We start from the raw sequence: 18,760 nt of genomic DNA on the forward strand, positions 1-18,760 counted from the left end.
AAACGGCTAGCACTTCAGCCTGGTTGAAGGGAAGTGCGATATCCCTCAAAATGCTTTCCAAGTTAACTTTGTTGATTTGTCTACCCTGATTCTAGATTACCCAATGTTAATTTGTATGTTATTGTAATCATCTATTGTTTTCTGATAAACAAGTCAACATTATTATTTAGCTTTAAATTAATCTGTGTGACTCATGTTAAAACCATGCCAATTCATACTGAAATTAATTATGCTACTGCTAGATAACGTACTTCTACGCACTCTTATTCGAGAATTTTGTCTGTTTCGACTATATATATATATATATATATATATATATATATATATATATATATATATATATATATATATATATATATATATATATATAGTCCAATACCAACTGTGTTGTTTTAGATGTATTACCTATTTCAAGAACACGAAATGTTGTTTTTCATGTCACTACACAATCATCTTTTATTTCTACTGAAACATAAATCCAGCATTCATTTAATTTACCTTCTTTTAGGCTGGTTAGTTTTAAGCAAAATACGTTCAATGATGAAAATATGCAAAGTGTACTGTAATAAAGGCTGCTACACAACATACTTCTTTGAGCTCTTGACAACTAAATCCTTACAATCTGACAACTAGCAGGTAGTCTTCTTCAACGATTACTTCACAATTACTTAACTTCGCAAAACTCCTGATAGCAAAGCCGTAATACAAATCTAATTACATTACAATACTACCGGGCGTGTAATGTTACACTATTAACAAGATTAACCGAATGTAAACAGAGCCAGTATCCCATTAGCGTAGGAAGCCCCGACTGTAGGGTGTGAGCTGTGAAGAGTGTCAGATGGTGGGGAGACTGCTGGTAACTGGAGAAGAAAACTTGGATGGACTCGTCTGTTCCCCGTGGACATCATAGGCATTAAACATACCCAAGGGGCTCAGTATAGTATGGAGCTGTAGGTTAAATTTATTTTTCAATTGTTATATTTTATCAATTCCAACAGTCCGATTAATCCTCAAAAATGATCAAAGTAACCAGTACCTGTGATTGGTATGAATCGTCTATAAGTTTCACGCAAGCCAGTGAAATTCGCTCTATTTCTCTCGTACGATGATAGTTCTAAATATCAGAGGTTGAAATGAGAAGGACGTGCATCTCGTCTAGCGATTTTATTGCCCTTGTATGATTCTTCACGGTGTATATTCCACATTACTAGTATAGTATGGGAGACACTGCAATTGAATAGCTTAGTGCTTTGGATTTAACGTTGCGAATGGGACGTTCATTTACATTCTTTTGTTTTTGTTACTGTACTTAAGATGTAACTTTAATCATGGTAACACAAATTTGTACTAGAACTGAAAAGGGTCATTTTTACATCTTGAGACATGCCCCTGTTGACATAAGACGCCACTGGACAAGTTTTGTGAAAATCTCTCACAGACAGACAGAAATCGAGTCATTTTATACTCCATGGTTATATGATGATTCCTTATTGTTTTGACCTAAGGAACCAATGTACAAAATTGTTCCCGAGAGTTCGCATGCATCTTCTATATAAAAGGTAAATTTTAATTCCTATTTTAAAAATATAATTATGTTGATTTATCACCACAGGCACGGTAGGTAATAAACTAAACAGCAATATCTGATGACAAGATGTGGACCCACAAAATCTATACATAAAATAATGAAAGCATCCTTGGTGGTGTACACTTTTGTTAGTGTTTAAGGCCACATGAGGACACAGGACGCTGTGTGTGGTGGATCTATCTCTCTCTCTCTCTCTCTCTGTTGTTATCAGAGGGTAGATAACGAGGTATCTCTAGTATCCCAGCCTCGTCGACAGCCCCTCTCCGCCCCCACTCACACTCAACACAGAAATACCTTGGTCAATCTCGGACCCCGACCTCCGACATGACCCCAACATGTTGAAGCATCCTTCAACAAGCAATTAGGCCTACATGTGTTTTATATTATTGTTTCAGTATTACAAGTACAGTTCGTTCTGAAAAAATCTTAACTCGTAACTACCCCACCACACATTGATAACCTTATTACTCTTAAAAGTTAGTTACTTCGAATTCCTTGAAAATGTGTTTTAATGACAACCAGTAATGTTAACTGTTGTATTTTACTGTAGCACTTGCATTCTTCACTAAATAAACGTTACTTAAGGCATACTAGCTTTGACTATTGTCAATTAGGTATACTAGTAACTAAAAGTATAAAAATAAATTTTAATAATAGGGTAGATTTTTTTTTTAGTTATATACTTTGTTTTATTACTCGGAAACAACATACATTTATTAATAATTAATTATTTACTTTGTGGTAACATAAAATTACAACATTTAACTTATTGTATTTAGTGTTAAGTTGAAAATAAACTTCTTTCAAAATAGTTCAAGCATGAGTAGATTTCTTTAGAAAAGATACACGATAATGGAATTTGTTGTAAGAAAGAAAAGTCTCAATTTCTTTTATTACAACCCCGTTCTTTATTTTCGAATGATTAGTTATATAAATAAATACACACAAAGCAATAAAGCAAGAGAGTACTAAGTTCATCGATTGAATAAAATTCCCTTAACAACCCTAAATCCAACTATTTTAGCTCCCTCAAGAGAGACATGTTTAACGCGATGATTATAGCTGAGATCAAGTTAAGGCTGATGAACTTTGCTCAATTGCCTTTAGAGTGGCGTTTAGCATGACGACGCCGAAACAATAATCCTTAAATGTGTACATTGTTTCGTATTTTTACGTACGGTAACTTTAATTACATATGAGATTTGTTTCAGTTTAAAATATATGGCGATTTATAATTTTGAAGAGCAGGATGGGCTGATTATAATTTCGATTTATTCATATTTAGGCCTTTTCAAGAAAAGGGTAGCTACTAAAATTTACCCTGAGCAATGGAGGCGAGGTTAGGTCCCATTCCCTTTAATTTGCAAGGGCAAATATTTGTAATGGCGACCCTCTTCTTGAAAAGACCCCATAACATTATTCCCCATTAAGGCAATTGCTCAAAATTAGCTTATAAGATGTAGAGTATGATATCCAACAGTGCGTAGATTCATTTTTTGCAAGAAGTCGGAGTTGATCATTTATAACTTATCATTTGTTAACTTATTCATTATCCAAACAATACTTAAAACAAATTTTACAATGATCACAACCGTATTGTAGGATATGCGGTTAGAGATTGGAGATAAGTTAACCGAGATACCTTGACCGGATCATGAGGTTTAAATGTCCGGAACCGGAAGTGTAAAGGCTTGCGGGGTTTGTTTGAAGACAGCTGATTTGTAAAAACACCACAGGATATAAAGAGATTAGCTGCCAGCTGTTGAGACGGGGGTGTGCGGGCTGAATATAGAAACGAACACAAACACACAAGCTCACATACGCACACTCACATGCGCAGTGTTTATTAGATTAGCCGGCGCGACTCGACGCCTCGTAGTAATTGGGCTGGTATTGTTCAAAGTCACAAAAATAAACGTAAAAACCTACAGGAAAACATACCAAACGCGCAAAGCAATGAGGTAAAAAGAGGGAATTGGGTTGTCTCATTTGGTTTTGGAACAACTTAGAGTAAAAAGGTTTTTACAGTGGAAGTTAAAAAGAATCCTTAGAAAATACTGTAAAGCTATAAAATTCCTTTAAATCCTTCTTTAATTTTTTCGCAATTTGGGATGGAAATAAACACCCAAAACGATCACGGACTGTCTTCAACATGTCTTTCCGCAGAAACATGCTGAATAAAAAGCCACATACCGTGGTATTGAATTAATACTTTTACTTTTTCTCTTTAAATTCACAACAAGCATTTATCCAATCTGAGTCATGAACAGGAAGTTCGAGTACAAACAGTACAAGCACGGCCGCATCCGTGAGTGGAGAAGGCAGGTCTACTTGCTCCTGTCACGCCGTTTTGGGCTTCGATTCTTGTACCTCTGTTTCTGTCCGGAACAACTACGGAGCATTCCTAAACAAGAACTTCCGATTGCGGAGTATCTAGAGACGGCACACTTACTCATTCTGTAATTCATTGGAAAACGCTCTTGGAGAGGCAAGTCTAGAGGGTGCAAAGAGTGTACTTAATCGTCTGATTTGTTTTTGGAACTTCTCTGAGTCTATAAGGGATTTTTGAAAGTGGGAGTCAAAGAAGAATCCACAGTTTAAGTGATAACCACGTCTTCTGTTGGAGATTGATGCCAGACGTTTCACCCTTACTTTGAAGAGACGGTGTGCCCTTTGTTGCTAGGCTACCCGTCTGGCAACAGTTATGCTAAAAAACCTACAAATTTCAATTACACTGGCCATGAAAGCAGCCGCGAAAGCCTACGAATGAAGAAGATTGAAAACCAAAGCTTGGATGAAAATAAATCCTGTATATAATTTATAAAAATGCATAGCAAATATTAGAGCCATCTGTGTTCCACGAAATACTGCGAGACTTCATACAAATTACTTGGTTAACGCTCGCCATACAGTCTCGGCCGATATCTGGGAGAGACATATCGGCGCCACAGCCAGTAGCAACTAGCAAGACAGCGTAAACTGAAGCAATTCACTTAAAATTTGCAAAAATTACCGCGGAAATATCTTGTAACGAACGCCTTATGTTTAACAATGTTTTTCGTGGGTTGTTTGATTGACATTGTTAACATTTGCAAGTAGTGAAGAAATACTGGATTTAGCGTTAGCTGTTGGTGACCACTTGAACATTTTAAATTGATCTTACGAGTGTTATATGATTCTTTTTTGGCATGGATATACCTATTAATTCCTTATGTATGTACTATAATCAAACTTCGAAACGACAACACGTCGAATTCCTAACTGAACGTACAGTAAGTTATCGTATTCAAAATCTAACGGTTTGATTGCCAAATTAATTTATTTGTGAGCCGTTAATGTGAATTAAATACAAGAAATGCATAAATTATAACTAAATTATATTCGAGTGTATCATTACGGTATCATTAGAGAATTAAGAACAATATTACCTGGAAAAACTCATAACCTGAAGATCCTTATATCGTTACTCACGGATAATAAACATCTGCCATCATATTTTTGTTTGTTGTTGTGCTTAGTTATGTTTGTTTATGTTTCCATATGTTTTTGTAGTTTCGTGGACTTAACTTTAAAAATATACTAAGGTAGAATAGTATATTTCGTACCTAGGGCCGAAAATTAGGTTTTGCTGGCTCGAGATAGTTTTTAAGTTCGAGACGAAGTTGAGAACTTAAATCGATCGAGAGCTGCAAAACCATTTCAATCCGTGGTACGAACGCTATTTTTCACCACACTATACCCTATTACCACTATTCACCACTATAATAATGCACAATGATAGTCAACACAACTACAACTTTAAGGTTATGTATAAAGAAATAATTTGAGGAATCAGCAAAAATAAAAATAAATCGTTGCTAGGCAACGGTGACAGCAACACAATTCTATTGCAATATATGGATTTTGATTGTGTATTTAAAATGCATTCATGTATTGAGTAAGTAAGCGGACAGCTGATTTTGCGGCCCCGGCCTGTAAAAACCTGATCGGTCCCCAAATTACGATGACAGCTGGCATGGCCAGCAAAACGTAACTTTCGGCCACCAATTAACGTATGTAATACAGCTAAAAACATCATAGTGTGGTGAAAAATGTATTGCAGGTTGCCTGATGTAAAACTGAAGATCCAACTATATGCATAAAACAGCTGTTACAAAACGGTACTTTACTCCCCATAAATGTAAAACTTGGGACGTAGCAAAGATACTGAATAACATACAGTAAAAAAAATTCTACGGGTAAACTGTAGCCACTAAGACACTACAAGACCATCTCGTAACAAGGGAAATATTACATCCAACAATGTATTCATTTTAACATTCAATTTTCTAATCAAAATTTAAATCATTTACCATGGCCATACAAATCATTTGTAAGCTCAAATCACAGTGTTATGCTAGACATTAGACACCCACCAGTTTGCCGCAAGTAGACTAAACAGAGTAATCCAGTCAACACCAACAACACACTTCACATATTTCACAGCGGCTCGCGCACGACACGACAGTCGGCGCGGTCTCGCACATACTACATACTGAACAACTGACTAGCTAGGGGTGGGGTGGGGTGGCTGGCTAGGGGAGTGTGCGGGAACAGCTGTGCGTGAGTACGCACCCTCCCCAGCACGATGCAAATTCATCTGTCAATGACGCGAGAACAGGAGTTCGGGGAAGTAGGGCGAACGTACCAAAACGTGTTCGGGTTTCGCAGTTTTTTTTTTTTTTTTAATACATGAAACATTTTATTTCACTTCACAGTTTTGCCACCCTATCTAAGAACAGTTAACCTAAGAAGGAATGGTTTTGTTGACTCCAAGGAGTCAGTATGAGGTTAAGTTTTTTCCTTATCTAAGTACAGTTATCATACAGGTTGGTAGGATTCAGTGTGAGGACAAGAGCGATGAACGGATGAACACAGTTCGTATCATTCTTATCGAGTTTGTTGTAGTAAGGAACCGGTGGGATGTCAACCTAGGTATTCCTCTCAAATTAGGTAATGTTTTTATCGAGTTTGTTATATTCAAGAATCACGTTAAATAAAATATTTTTTTCGATATCCAATTAGGATTCTGATCGACTTTCTTGTTATACGGATGACAAATAATTAAAAGTATTGCTTCGCAATCTATGCTATAATTTTAATATTTTCCATGCATTACTGTAAGTGTGTTAGAAAATGTTGCATTGACTGATTTTTATTATGACTCTGTGTAGTGACAAATTTTCTTTGCTAAAAGACTAATAGAGTAGAAGGTAATAATGTTTCTCTTAATGACAATTAGACAGAAATTTCTTTTAATTTGGAAATGAAAATTCAGAATTCTAATAGTTTTTTTTTTCAACGAAAACAAAAGAAGGATTATCGTTCAAACAAAATACTAGGTGTTTTTGGCTTTGGTTTTGTAATTTTGTCATGCAAAATATATGAACGAAGAGAAATACCACATGTTGCCAATAACAAATAGTGCCTGGTATCCCTTCGGAGGGGTAGGTCGGAGAAAATTTGTTTGACTTGTCTAAATAAAACATGAGTGATCCGGGGCCCGTATCATCCGGTGGAATGAATAATATCCGGCAAGAAGCGCCCTCCTGTAACAACCTGACCCTCCTCTTGTTTAAATAAATCAAAAGGCTTGAGAGCCATTTTAGAAATAATTAGAAGCTCTTGGATTTTAAAGCTATTTCCTTTAAAGACTAACTAATGAAAGTAGCCATATTCCCACCAATTATCACCAATCTTCAGTAATACTGCAATCATAACATGTTTACATTTTTACGACAAAGTTAGTTGGTTGTGTAATGTTTTGCTTAAATGTTGAAAATAATTAAATTAGTTCGTATAAAGGTTAATCATAGTCAATCGAGATTGCATAAAATAGATTAATGATAGTTCAATTATTTCGAACTGCAGTAACCATAGAGAATAATGAGAGTGAGACGGTGGAGCGGGAGCGTTTGTCCCCGAAGTATTAGGTTCAAATCCCTTCAGCCACCAATGGATTTAGCTGTGATAACACCATGGACCCACTAGGTCTATCCTGAGGTAATTTATAAAATATATTCTAGGCTAGAGCTTGGCATCAAAGGATATAAAGGTGAGAGACAACTTTTTTTAATATTTTTTCTTTACCAATGTGTTTTATTTTATATTTTATATTTTCTCCTTTGCTAAGAATCTTTTTCTCTTCTCAAGAGCAAGACATAAACCTCCCCCTGACATACAATCACGCCCTAGTTCAGCACGGGTCGTCAGAATGTCACTTTGCCCAGATTAGTAGGGGAAGGGTGAAACCACTAATCTATTCAATAATTTACAACACAGTATGGTGGCCTGACATTTCCCCTGGGCTGTATATATAGACATGCCTCCTTCTCTCGGATCCTGAAGGTTATTTTTTAAAGGGAGAATTCCGTTTATTTATCATCTTTGTTGTTTAAATATTTATACTGTCAAGAAACGTAAGGTTAAATACTTACTTTTATTTCTTATTTCAACTCATAAAAAGGTTACTGTAGTGTAGAATCTTATTACACTTTTGTATTATTCAAGATGTAGAATAAGTAAAAATTCCTTTTTAAATAAACAATTTAGTTAACCCCACTATTAATGTGGACATTTCAAACATCGCTGTTTTATTAGGTAATCGATTTTTACACAGACCATACTTGCAACAAAAAACAAAAGAGCAGCTTAGGAAAGAGAGACAAAAGTATACATTGGTGGTTATGTTTTTTGTTTTGTTGGATTGCTTTTTGTTTTGATAAATGATTGACTGGCTATGTATTACACCACGTGAATCTAAAGCCTTTTGCTTCCCATCCTTTAAGTTAAACTCGAAATCACATTGAAATTGCGTATAGTTGATCGTTTATCCAACAAATACACAGCTACTGGGAGGTGTGTTTAATGAAATAGGTAGTCATACTTAAAGGTAATAAATTATAGAGAATCGTTCAAATCATACAGGGTGCGAAATATCCCATCTTCAAACGACACCCGATCTAATCAATAGTTGTGCCATTTACAGATTGGCACCCCGTTGGCTTGAGGGGACGTCCAATCTGCGATTATTCGTCTTCCTGTCAATCAAATTTGCCTTTTCAATTTCCCTTGCTCCATTTCCAGGCAATAATAGCGTGATTCATTGGCCCAAGGACATTTAACAAATATTCAATGAATCAATGATAAATTATTAACAATCGCAAACTTACAGTTAGTCTATCTATCATTTCAGCCTCTGGATTGCTTATATAATCAAATAAATAGTAAAGTCTTACCTTAGCAATCCTTATTTAAATAAGGATTGCTAAGGTAAGACTTCACTATTTATTTGATTACAGTTAGTATCGGCTTTTCCAAGTCGAGTAGTATTTATCAGCAATTTTGGCCACCATGGACGTTTCGGTTTAGAATATGCTAATTCACGAAGGGTTTTTTTTTACTGTAAAATCGCAATAACATCCAACAATATGGCCTGAGATATATATTTTCATTTTCAACAGACGCTGTCAAAATGAATTATATCCGACCCTATTTGGATGTATACATGCATTTAAGTTATGGCATTAGGGGTATTAGTGGCATAAATACAATACCCCTAAATATACAATACCCATAAATACAATACTCCGCCCTATTTGTAGGTGGATAGCTGAGTGGCCCTAACCTAAAAACGAGAAAGTAACTACTACCATACTACTTTATTCTAAGAAAAAATTATAAGACTGTTTAACTGGTCCCAGCTGTCCTTTGTCCTTTAATAATATAAAGGACCTGGTTGAGAGCTCGTTCGCTGCGCTCACTTGCCTTCAGGTTAGCTCGTTCACTACGCTAACTCGCCTCCAGGTTGAAGTTCGTTCGCTACGCTCACTCACCTTTTGGTTGCAAATTATACTTGTCTACAGAAGCAGCTGATCTTAGTCAGTAACAACGCTACAAGCATTACAATACAACGTGATATCTCACTCATACCACTTATCTTCCATTCACCTTCTCCATACACCTTCTCAACTAAGGTGTAACAAAGATGGGGCTGTAGTGGTTGTAACAAAGATCATTTAGGTGTTAAAGTGTTCTGGTGTAGTCATATTGTGATTAATTTATCAATAGCCCTCTTAATCTGAAAGCTTATATGAAATTTGAAGCGTAATGATACTAAATCAGAAGCTGTTATATGTAAGAGTCAAAACGTTATAAATAACGAATGTGATACAAATTTCATGGATAATGTATCGCTTCTCATTAGCCCTCATAGATCAGATAAGGTCAGTGACCACGATTCGGCGGATTGTAAGAATGAACTTTAAACTTAGACCGAGCGAGTGCTCGTTCCGGTGCAGAATTTGGAAAATTATTCCAGAGAACGCAAACCACATTTCATCTTGTCTATGTCCCAGTGATTTTGGGCCCGTCTCTTGGTTTCGTAATTCGAAACGTTTGTTATTTGAACACAAAAGGGTTCCCAAAAATGTGAACACTTTTTATTATATTTTACATAAGCTGTGCTTGCCTGAAGAACCGTCATTACTTGCACACGTCTCTCCATTCTGCATTCAACCAAGTGATACTGTTTGATTGCAACAGTTAAGTAAGTTCGAAGAAGTAATGTGTTTCAAAGTTGAATCTGTCATATAAATCAAACATCAAGCTTGAATGATCCGCCCCAGGCATAGAGAGGGTGACTCCAACAAGGGATGAATATTTCAGATATTGAAGACTCCCAGTTCAGGTGGGAAATTAGTTTTGACATTAATTGAATTCTTCCCTTATCTCCGTTTACCAAAAAAGCTCCTTCGACTGGAAGCACATTTCGTAATGATGCTAATTTTCCGGAAAACTATTGTTGTTGAAATTGTGTCAATGCATGGAAACTTATTGCTGACAGATCTGAACAACCATGCATCGCATTCACGCTGCCAAAAGAAAACTATAATCAATTAGGTAAAACACTTTTTTCAAACTAAAACTTCGAGAGAAACCTATAGAGTATAGAGTATCACAAAGCCTACCAAGAGACACATTTATTCGGCATCCGCGCATGATATTAATGTGCTCAGTCGTAAACGGCATGAAACGCATATGAGACAGGTTTCATATTTTACAGTAGCATGATAGTTTACTCGTACTTTTCATAGTTAAAAACACCCACGTTCGAAAAAACAAGATGAACTAAATAGGGCTGAAACTTAAACATTATTTGTTCTAAACGTTACTAAAAAATAGCTTGAGTTTATTCCAATAAGAGTATCGTCACAAGCCAATGTTCTCAGAATATACACATTTAAACATGTATTTATTATTGCATTTGCAATAGTATTACATGCTGTAAAACCTAATACCGCATAGAGAAAGAAAATGGACCAACATCCAAATCCATCGGCTCGTAGTTCACCTTGGAGGCACGTGTTACTTCACTCCGGAACAAAACGGTTTCACGCACCCGCACGCACAATTACGCACAGGCACACCTCAATGGGACTAACGAGAGCACGAAAATTTACTTTCACCCCCTCACCCCCCCCCCCCCCCCCACGTAAAACACTCACGGGACAGCCAGGGAGTGTCCTCCAAACACGGTGCAATAGATCATCTCGTTTCGGTTATTTGTGTATATATTCTTTGTGTCTGATTTAATACAAATGTATTATTATGAAAGCATGCAGAAAACACTACCTATAATTAAACACCAAGAATACACAAAAACTTAAAGTGGTGAATTCAATAACACTCCCAAATATGAATATTATAAAAATACTTTGTAGGCTATTGGGTACTCTTCATTACATTTGGGATATATTTAACTTACAATATCTATCTGACATGAAAGAGAAACCTTTAAAAATTCGCAGTATATAATTCGTTTTTCAAAAATTTTTTTGTTGTTATAAACGTTTAACAATAACAACAACAAAATTTTTGAAAAACGAATTATATACTGCGAATTTTTAAAGGTTTCTCTTTCATGTCAGATAGATATTGTAAGTTAAATATATCCCAAATGTAATGAAGAGTACCCAATAGCCTACAAAGTATTTTTATAATATTCATATTTGGGAGTGTTATTGAATTCACCACTTTAAGTTTTTGTGTATTCTTGGTGTTTAATTATAGGTAGTGTTTTCTGCATGCTTTCATAATAATACATTTGTATTAAATCAGACACAAAGAATATATAAATCTGTGGCATAAATAAATAAATACTATCAAATTGTAATAACATAAACGTAGATAGATCGCATTGTATAGGTTACATAGCTAAAACACTTATCAACCTGAAAACTTTGGTGTAGCCTGACAGATATTATGATGTGAATTGGAAACACGCGTTTTATAGTGACATTTTCTTAGATTTTTATTTAATCCATTTATTTATGCATTATGAGGAGACAAAAACAGTTGTTTAGAGTTCGAATCAAGTGTCCATGCTGCAATTTACGACTAGGGAGACTCCATCTTTTGTTTACCCATGAACTCTTAGATGTAAAATAATCTAAAGCGAAAACTACAAAATATCGATATTTTAAACGCCATTTCTGTATCTATTTTACTGAAAACAGCACAATTATTATAGGCCTAATTTATTTCATTTGAGCTCGTTTTGAGTGAAGAAAATAAAAGCGAGAGTAGTAGAAATATTGGACCGATCACTTAGTTTCGATTAGAAAAACTCGAAGATAAATAGGCTAGGTTCCCCTAATAACTACGGTCAGGTGAGGATCCTTTGAAAGATGAATTAGTCTGTTCGGCCTATTGGCTGCCCTTCATTATCCTGTTCTGGGACGTGATGTGGTTACTAATTGTACTCTATTCTCTCGTTCGTTTTTGCTTTTTAATGCAATTTCACCAGAGTAAATTAATAAATACAACAAAGAATTTCGTTTACCTTTTAAAACTAGTTAGAAAAATGAAAATAATTTATCACTACTGCTGTTGGTTACTGGTTTGTCACCTTTATACCGGTAGCACCGTGAAATGTAGCAAGAGCCATGGTGGATTTCCACCATGGCAAGAGCTAGGTTTTAGAAAAGGTCCCAATATGGAAGTGACTATTGCCGTAAACAATCTTCTAAATTTGCCAAAAAATGTTACATGTAGCCCTTGAAAGTGCTAAAAATAAAAAGATTTAGTGAACAAAACTACAGTACCATAGTGTAGAAACAAAACATTTTTTTATAAAAATAAAATTCTAGTTTTCTTACAACACATTGAAACGCGACCCTACAAAATTACAACTAGTTCAATAAATATTTTACAGACTTTGACAACGAAGGCACAGCATTACACCAAGAGATAAAAAAGTGACTAATGTCTCATTCAATTATACTGTAAATTAAGCTCACCCATCATCTTTTATAAATCTTCCTTAGTTCTCATGACATCAAGGTCGCTTGTGGTGTTCCCCAAGGCTCACATTTAGGTTCGTTGTTATTTCTCACTTACTACCTTTCTCTATCTGTCCTCTTTGTTCGTAAATTTGTTCTGGTTATATAACAATCATCGCTTCTACTGTAATGATTGTTACGTAAAAGTCTTTCATTTCAAGGGCATTTTTCTAAACACCGAGTATGTAGTGTCTGTGACTAGGATGTTGAGTTTTCTATTGTTGCCAGAATATTTCCAGTTTCACATATTCCATCACTATAAAATAAACTGGGACATTGAGTTTTTTAAGTCAATAATGTATTAGTTCAGTTTTAATCAGTCATTTAATTTTTTATATAAATTATTAATTCATGTCAAAGTTTGAGCTGTATTCAATTAAAAACAACACGTGAGCACAACAGCAGCAGCAGCGTTGTGTGTTTTCTGACAACGCTGTTTTGTGATCCTTGACTTAAAATTACACCCTCACTATCTTATTAAGTACAATATAAATATCAAAATATCAACAAACCAGTTGTGCCTACCACATACTGCAAGATAAATTCCAAATGAGTTTGAAACGAGCTTAGTTGGAACAGTTATTAGTGGCATGAAACTGAAGAAGATTTTGGAAGCCTCAAAAGATCATCACTTGATACCATCAGGGTTGCATCAATATAAATTCTTACGCAAGCAACAAAACAACAAATTTCTCCATAGGGAAATGTATCCAAAAACATACCTGAAGAACATCGCATATATGATTGAAAACAACATAATATTGATTGTATTGTATGCAAAACGGTGCCGTTAAACGTTTGTTTAAACAAGCGGATAGTGCTGTACCGAACAAGGAAAATGTTACAATTCCATATCTTAAACAAACCAAAATTGTATTTTTTATGCTAACTGTGTTTATAAGTTGGATACTGTCTTTGCCATAACCTAGGGCACTGGGTGAGTGTGATAGAAAGAGTTAGAATAAGACTGTTGTAGCGCAAACTCGGATATTTTGGGACCCACCTGGTCTTCGTAGTTTAGTCGTCAATCAAACGTTTGAGGGCAAGCCAAGATTTGGAAAATATAAGGGTTTATTTCCTTGGACTAATTCATATTAAAACATCATAACTACTATTCAGAGGATGGTTTTGCAGATAATTAGGTACATACTCATAATTATAACTCGACAATAAATTGCAGACTTATGTAATGTTCTAAATGCACTTCTAATACCTCGTTTGGATTTTAAATATAACCTTAATCGAAAACTAAAACAACCAGTTAGAATGAATTTTAAATGTTTTGTTTATTTTTTATTTAATTTTCATTGTTGTCTTTAACGAATATTAAAACGCGACCTTAATTACTTACAGCTCCTATGATTACTTACACTGCTTATGATGGCTTTTACGCGGCCTATGATTACTTCATCAGTGATTTTAAACGGTTTATCTATCTATCTTCTATCCATCTATAATATTAAAACGAAACAGGGTTTTTTTATTTCACGATTCTGAATCAACCACTCGACGGATTTTCATGATTTTTGTGTTGAAAGAAAGATAATTTTGAGAACTAGGGAATGTCGAAGCCATAATTTTAGTTTAGGGTCCCAGTTATTTAGAAATTAGGTTTTAATTTTTGAAAAGTCTAGCAGCCGACGCTAAGATTCTAAACTAGCTTTTGGTGTAATATAATTTTGTTTAACATAACATCTGTAAACATTCAGCGTTTGTAACACAAATTCAGCATTTGGATAAAATTAAAAGACATAGGCCTACTAAGGGTTGACTTATTTATACTATGTGTAATGCTAATCATTGATACGTTCAATCCTTCGATAAGAGGATGACAGATTATTTAATATATTTTAATATATTATTTTACATAAGTAAAATACTAGGATGTTCAAAGGATTTTTTAAATAAATCTTTGTAATCTTCGGTTTGTTTTAGTGCAATATAATTTTCTTTTAACTAACAGCTGGTTAAATATAAAAATGCTCTGTAGAACTATAAGGTAATTTTATTTACTCTGATTTGTCATTGATTTTTAGGAAATAAGTAAGATTAGTAGACCACCGAGAAAAGTAACACAATCGATGTATACAAGTCGAGGCTCTGTACACGAGTCTTAAAAAAAGGATATGCAAATTATTATACTGCTCAACTTTTTTAGGAAAGGGTAGGAAAATCCATTTTTTACACGTTTTAATTCGTTTTGGTTTGTTTACAATCAATGTTTTTGAATGATTAAACTTTGTTTGGATTAGGCCCGGAAATATTGATGTCATAAAGAAGGAGATCAAGAATCCTCAGGAATGGAATTTTAAATTACCACCACAACCCAGACGGGTTTTATCCAAAGATATACAGATATGAATTATATAGATTGAGCACAACGTCATAATTGACCTAGGATACTGCAATTAGACGTGTTTATTAACATCTGTTTGACCACTTGAGTATCTTTTGTCGGCTGCCGCAGCTACTTCAACTTGAAGGTCGTTTATTGTTTCGGTTGAATGATATAAGGCAGCTGTTGACTTTAGAATTGTACATTAATTGAAATAATGCATTGCTTTAGTTAAACTGTGTACCAGCTATAGTTTTGAAACTACTTAGGGGAACTGTTCGAGATGTTATGTGAAAATGTTCGTTTATTCATTAAGAAAGCAAAAATTGCAAGAGTGGGAACATTTTTTAGTTGCCACGTTCAAAAAACTGAAGACAATTCGTGTAATTAGTGACCAACGGCCTTGTAATTTCTTTCAAGGCTGGAAATGATGGGTTTTCATCATACTGTCCGGAAAGCAGCCGTTTTTAGTTCTCTAAATCGTCAGCAAAATCATAATTAATTGTCGGGTAACTTCAAATGGGAACAGAAAAAACATATGGTAAATATTTCGGTTCGCTAACTTCAAAATTGTATCAGTGCATTATGAAAACGATGCTAATCACCATAGTGATGAATGGGTATGTCTATGTAACGATATTTAAAGTTATGTTTGTAAACAACAGAAATGTAGACATTGATGACGTCTTAGTATAACCTCAAATTATGTGGTTTAATTTTGTAACGGTTAGAAGAAAATAGTTGTTCATCACACGGAGCAAAAGTGTCTTTTTGGTACTTAATCGTATTTCCAAACACGATTGTGTACAAAAAAGAGCCACTTTCGCTCCAAGTGACGAAAATAACTTTTTTATAAGCAACCGTGAGGGTTCGGAAAAAATGGAAAATGGTCAAGTTTTGAATTTAAACAGCACATAAGTTAGGCATATTATCTTCACATTAAAATCAATATCTAGGTGTAAAATGCAGTTGTCTGCTTGCAATATTGAGCGGAGCAATCATATTCATCTAATACTTTTCCAAGGCTACATCTGTTTTACGTAAATGGAATGTCTACTTGCAGTATCCAAAGACAATGCTAAATCTGGTTTACGTAAATGGAATGCCTATTTGCAGTATCCAATGTCAATTGATTTGTATATTCATTTTGTAGAAAATTGTGCTTAACTGCATTAATCCGATTGTTCTTTCCTATTGTTCTGTATTTGTAATGTGTTGGTTTATAAGATTTATTGATAATGACATGTTACGACTAATGTGTTTACCTTTTTATTGTTATCTTGTCATGGCGGCCATCAACCTATAAGACCCATGCTAAATTTCTTAATTGTAAATTAGCGTAGATAAAAGCTCCGTAGTCCGATGTGTACCATTTCAGATCTATACTATATCCCATAGTTGGTTACTATGAATGCGTGCTAAATTTCGTGCGGATTGCTTTAGCCGTTCAGGAGGAGTATTTGTAAAACAAATAAAAGTAGGCCTAGTATAAGAGCTTCACTCACTCCGCTCAATAATCAATAATACAGTAATCTAACTCGAACGTTTGCACTCGTGATCAACAATGTAATTTGCAATAAAACGTTTAGAGGATCATCATCCTGGTTAGGACCGTTATCAAAAGAAGGAAAAGGAAATTGCCATTATCAGCCTTAGATAGCAAACGTCGAATCGAACCCTTCACTGAAATTTACTCTTTTGAAATGAATCCAGAATTAATTTGTCTATTATACTTTGCTACTAATTTTAAATTTGATGTAACCAAATTTTGTACAACTAGAGATAATGATTGACTTTTAAACTACTATCAATACTTAATGTATTTGTAAACAGTGCAAGCAATATATTAATAATAACACAGTCAATCGCTGATACCAGATATTTAAAATTTAATATTTTATCAAGTAAACTCAAGATTACTAGTCTAGACTAGTTGGCCTTCTGTATGAACAACTATATTAGGGCACACTATACCTTCTGAAAACGATTACCATACACAACTCCCAACTAAGCACTAGTTGAAAAACGAAAAGGGCGTACTTAGTGACCCAAACTGTTGCCAAAGTTTCTTAAAGCTATTATTTGGGGGTTATTTTGTTTTGGAGTAAATATTGTGACTGTGTCCGTTACTATTTTAACTTGCATATAAATTTAGTTTTGGCTTGTGAAACGGAACTGTTTATATTACATATAGAAAATACACACAGAATATAAGTATCTGGGAAATACCCATTAATCCTCAAACCCATTGTTACCTTCCAGGGACTTGCTACCTAGGCTTACCTGAGGTTTAAACGAACTCCAACTAGAATATCCACATTCTATTGACACACTCTATGCAGACCTAAATAAACCAATAACTGGGAGAAGCACTGTAGTGAATATTGCTAGTATTTTCTCCCGCACCAAGAAATAGTAGGAATACGAGCACCCAAACAAAACAGATGATTTTGCACGGGACTGAAGTGAGCAGACGGCACGGGAGGCGCTCACAGCAACAATCAATACAAAGTTGCGCGCGCTTCATACACAATCAGCTGGCTAGACCGTCTACTTCTTGTTCGGTGCGTTTAAAAAATAAGAAAATCAACAAACTTATCTAAACACATTTAGTTATTTCTGTTTTTTTTTTTTTAGAAAATCTTAGTTGCTCTCAAACTAAAGTGATAATAAGTTCTTATTCGTCTGTTATTTATTTTATTAATATTTCAGTAAAATGGATTTAAAATAAATTTCAGAAAATAATATAGTTTGAAATTTATAATAATGATTAAACTTCCAGCAATTCAATGGTCAAAATTACATTTCCGTTTGCAAAAACATTTATGACAACTAGGCAAAGCTACTAAAAAAATATGAACATTTTAAAAGTCATCAAACAAAATGGCGGCCTTTAAAATATTGTTTCTTAAATAACTCAAAAACCGTTGAGTTTACAAAAAATTTACAAGAATAACTTTTTTAAGAAAATTTCAGTACACTTACGATATTTTTTGTTATATTGCATCATTATTTCGATACTACTGGACCGAATTATACACAAGTTGTACCAAAAGAAATGTTATTGGTCCTATATGTGCAGGTTTTATTTGTATTTTGATAATATTTATGTAAATTGGGTCAAAAATGGAAATTCAACTTTTATTATGGAGATTTAACATGGGGTTGATTCCACTTATCAATAGTGTTAATAAGTGGAATCAACCCCACTCCAGTATTAATAGAAAAGCATGTTTTTTAAAAACTTTTTTTCTCAGCTCCTGTGCATCACAGAGAAAATACAAGTTTACTGTTAGAAAGATATTTGCCTGAAGATGTGCAGTCCCTTTATAAATAAAAGTAGGCTAAAAATAAGCACAAAAATTAATTTAAAAAAATTAACTCGGGCCTTATGGGTTGCCATGTTGGTGACGAATTACAACAAAACAAAATATAAATACCCCCGCTGCAGCA

At 34.5% G+C, this 18,760-nt stretch overlaps 1 protein-coding gene across 2 annotated transcripts in view; it reads right to left on the reverse strand.

Annotated features, from left to right (window-relative positions):
• LOC128985547 (disheveled-associated activator of morphogenesis 1) overlaps window positions 1-17,745 on the reverse strand; it is a 143,949-nt gene extending 126,204 nt beyond the window's left edge. The window contains exon 1 of one of the 2 annotated variants that reach the window (XM_054405143.1): window positions 17,591-17,745. The gene's annotated coding sequence lies outside the window, so the exon portion shown is untranslated. Of the gene's footprint in view, window positions 1-6,006; window positions 6,111-17,590 lie in introns of those variants that run through there. The other variant, XM_054405144.1, reaches the window with a different exon arrangement.
• Between the last annotated feature and the right edge of the window lie 1,015 nt (window positions 17,746-18,760).

Source organism: Macrosteles quadrilineatus, unplaced genomic scaffold, assembly GCF_028750875.1.
Source record: "Macrosteles quadrilineatus isolate MER2022 unplaced genomic scaffold, UCM_ALF_1.0 Scaffold_2__2_contigs__length_208266976, whole genome shotgun sequence".
NCBI classification, from domain to species: domain Eukaryota; kingdom Metazoa; phylum Arthropoda; class Insecta; order Hemiptera; family Cicadellidae; genus Macrosteles; species Macrosteles quadrilineatus.